The sequence below is a fragment of the Triticum aestivum genome, chromosome 7D (assembly GCF_018294505.1).
Source record: "Triticum aestivum cultivar Chinese Spring chromosome 7D, IWGSC CS RefSeq v2.1, whole genome shotgun sequence".
Classification (NCBI taxonomy): domain Eukaryota; kingdom Viridiplantae; phylum Streptophyta; class Magnoliopsida; order Poales; family Poaceae; genus Triticum; species Triticum aestivum.
Genome location: NC_057814.1, coordinates 39,974,213 through 39,978,413, shown reverse-complemented (window position 1 = coordinate 39,978,413; position 4,201 = coordinate 39,974,213).

Sequence of the window (4,201 nt, the reverse complement as noted above, 5' to 3'; positions counted from 1 at the left end):
GTAAACCAATAAATTATGTTACTATATTTTACATGGTTGATTACCATGTGTGATTGGAGCAGACAAGTAATAAAGCAAAATTGTGCTGAGGTGATGAACGATCACAAGCATACGGTAACCAAATTAATATTTTACTACATTTTCCATGGATGATTACTATATGTAATCAGGAGGACGCATATAATAAAAAAATTGTGGCGGAGCGGTGAACCATTGCTGCAGCCAGTAACCGAATTAATTCAGTTACTATATCCAACATGGCTGATTACTAGTATATATAACGTAAACGTAAGCCAAGGGCAGGAACACGGATTCTCGGCTTATAAGCGAGGCGAAGGGTTGATGGTTTTTTATATATTTCTTTTCGTAATTAAAAGACGAGTACAGAGGGAGCGTACTCGGCTTATATCAATAGCCGTCGCGTTCAATGGCAACGGGGACGAAACCTACCGGGTTTTGCCTTCCATTGTGACGCTGCATCTGGCTACCTGATAGACCCATGGCGGGGCATGAGGTTGGACTGCCGAGCTACGATTTTCTGCGCTGTCGCATTGTGATGCTAGGCAGGAGGAGGGGGATGGCCGGGCGCGCCGTGCCTCGATGGGAGCAAGCAAGAGGAGGAGGAAGACGGGGTGTGCTTGGCATGGTGCGCTGCGACAGGAGGTGGCAGGAGGAGGAAGAAGGTCGGGCGCGTCGCCGAGATGTGGTTGCAGGAGCGCGGCGATGGGGCGCGTGTCCGGGAGGTGGGCCGCTATGGAGGTTGCGTGGTCGGGAGGTGGGGCGCAGAGGCGGGCGCCTTGATCATTATGGTAATCTAGTTACGAGATGCAAAACTGGAAACCGTACGCTCGGTCGCACCAATCAACCCCACCTTCACACGCTTCGGCAATTGATGGTAATATGGCCAGCAGAAAATAGTAATGGATTTAATCCAGTTACCACTCCCACCGCCGACCTCCGCCCTGCGGGGTTCTATTTGCTAATGACAGTAAAAAGGTTAGAAATATGATAATGGAACAAATAGCTTTACGAGATTGCATGCAACCGCACTACACCCAACGTCTTGTACCATTATGCATGGTAAAAAAATGGCACATATGGTAACGGACTAGATCTATTAAGAGATGCCACACACCACTCCTTAATTCTCTGACATAAAATGGTAGCTTTTGGGCAACCAGTAAACCAATAAATTATGTTACTATATTTTACATGGTTGATTACCATGTGTGATTGGAGCAGACAAGTAATAAAGCAAAATTGTGCTGAGGTGATGAACCATCACAAGCATACGGTAACCAAATTAATATTTTACTACATTTTCCATGGATGATTACTATATGTAATCAGGAGGACGCATATAAAAAAAAAATTGTGGCGGAGCGGTGAACCATTGCTGCAGCCAGTAACCGAATTAATTCAGTTACTATATCCAACATGGCTGATTACTAGTATATATAACGCAAACGTAAGCCAAGGGCAGGAACACGGATTCTCGGCTTATATCAATAGCCGTCGCGTTCAATGGCAACGGGGACGAAACCTACCGGGTTTTGCCTTCCCAAACCCATTCCCACGAAAAATTCGGAAGACCGTCCCCGGTCCTCGTTACCGTACGCGGGGCTATATTTTTGCCCGTCCCCTAAACCCATCGGGTTTTCTAGACCCACGGGGAACCCACGGAAAAATCGGCATATTTAAGCAAACATAAGGACTTCAGTTCTGCCGCTTAGAACTACAACTCTACCACTAGTGCTAAATGTTGATTCTGAGGCAACCGTGCTGACCGGAGTTGCAAAAATATCACATGCTAGCAGCCTCAAAGTTGGATAGCGTGTTCCATCTAGCATGAGTGCTACATCTAGCATCCAATTTCCCCGTGTTCTCTGGTCGGATGTGATCCGACTTCGGAGTGTAGGGAAGTGCGGGATAGTGACCACTACACCCCTTTAAGCATGTGCTCATGTCATTATCCTCGGGGGACACCAGAAGCTAGCTTCTTACGAATTTTACTTCAAGTAAAACTGCCACTTGTAGTCCAATTCACCGCTGATGTGCAATAAATCAGAAGGAGCCGCTCAGATTATTACCTCTGAACCATCTGTGCTTCAGTTCGTGCAACTGATTTGCATGATAATGGTGTCTCTGTCGCCGAGCCAGCGCCATCGATCTGATAGCGACGCCACCACAAATTGGGATGTAAGAATAATAATTCATGTTAGAACCTAACTACCCAACAACGTTGTTTCATTTGCCACCGAGGAAGGAGTCGGTCACATTGATACCCTTGTCACCGAGGAAGGAGTCGGTCACATTGATACCCTTGTCAGGACCCGGTCGTCGGTTGGGAAATTTGACGGGGAAATTCATCCAAAATATTGGGATCAAACTCAATGAACCGGTCAGATTCACGTATTTTACAATTTTTTGTAATTTTTAAAATTTTGATTAATACTTTCAAATCCATGATCTTAGAAATCACGTATTTTTTCAAGTTCATGTAATTTTTAAAAATCCATAAACTCTTTTGAAATCCGCTCACTTTTTTCAGGTTTAAGTAATTTTTTCAAATTCGCGTACTTTTTCTCGAATCCGGGTAATGTTTTTAACTTTAAAAAAGTACGTGCATTTGAAAAAAATTAGGAAATCCTGAAAAGTGCACGCATTCGGAAAAAGTAAGCGAATTTGATAAAAATTACACTTTTGAATAAATGACGCGAAACTGAATAAAGTACATGTGTTTGAAAAAAGTACGGAATTTGAAAAAAGTTCATGGATTTGATAAAAATACGCGAATTTGAGTCAAGGGGGACGAGTGAGCACCAAAACCGAGATCAGAGACAAATTTTGTCTGATTTAAATAGTTGCGGTGCAAGTTTTCTCGTTTCAGAGTTGAGGGACCAAATATAGACTGCCCCAGAAGTTGAGGAACGGAAGTATATATTTTTCTATCTATATAATCCAACGGTGGCGTGCATGTCAACCTCACGCGAAGCTACCGATCGGATTAGATCAAACCTTGTGTGCTCGTGGATTCCGTGTCCGCATGTGCTAACATGGAGACACAGCAGACTCCGTCCAACCCCACACGGCACGGTCGCAATCCTATGCAGTCCCGCTCCTGCACGTGCGTCCTCCGAGTTCACATCACAAGGGCCGCGACCCCTATAAAGTCCCCGGCGTTCAGTACGGTCGATCACAAGTGCACAGCACAAGGCAAACAACAGATATTAGACGAGCAGCAAAGAATCGTCGGTGCCTGTCTGCCTGCCTGATCAAAGCGTCCATCAGAGGATCCTTGGCCATTGAGACGTTCTTCACAGCGCTCGTCTTCTGCGAGGCGCCGCTGGACGGCCACGGCACATCAGTGCTAACTGTCCGCACGGTGAACAGGCTGGTCTCAGGCGGCAGCGGCGCGACAGAGCCGGCGGCCACAGCTAACAAGGCGGATGCTGAGAAGGTGCAGGGCTTCTTCTCCGGCAAGCCCACGGCTAACAAAGCAGACGGTGAGAAGGAGCAGGGTTTCTTCTCTAGCAAGCCGACAGCGCAACGGCGTGCTGGATTCGAGCTCGCTTTCGATGGACTCAATTGCTTTAGTAGCTGCAGCAGATCGTTCAGTCAGTGTGATGTAGTGCTGTGTGACTGCCTTTGTCACGCGTTTTTCGTGGGAGCAATGCTCTTCCCAGCAAGTGCTCTGCCCAGTCTCAGCCTTGCAGATAAGCATGAGCATGTGTGTGTAGACGTGTAGTTCACCAGTCATCATCCATCGGCAGAGATAAGGGAACAGCTGTAGCGGCGATTGATACGGCCTGCGAGCCCACAACAACTCCCGCCGGCAGAGTAGATAGATAGAGCCACTCCACGGGTGCTTGCAAGGTTGAGGTCTGAATGTTCAGTTAGAAAAGTTATAAATCTTCAAAAAAGTGATTGACCAAAAATTCAGTACCTAAGTCACATGAATACCAATTCCGACGGCGGCGTGCATCTTGACCTCAGGTCACCTTTCGGATCGAGACAGTCAGACAGGGTAGACCATTCAAATACATTGCAAGCCTCTCTTCATCAGTTCGGACTTTTGGATGAGTTGGATGGAGCATGAATTCAATATGGTATCCGAGCCAAGAGGTCTTAAGTTCAAAACCCTGCCAACGCAATATTAAAATAAAAGATTCTGCAGCCTACACGATCCCATGTTTAAGGA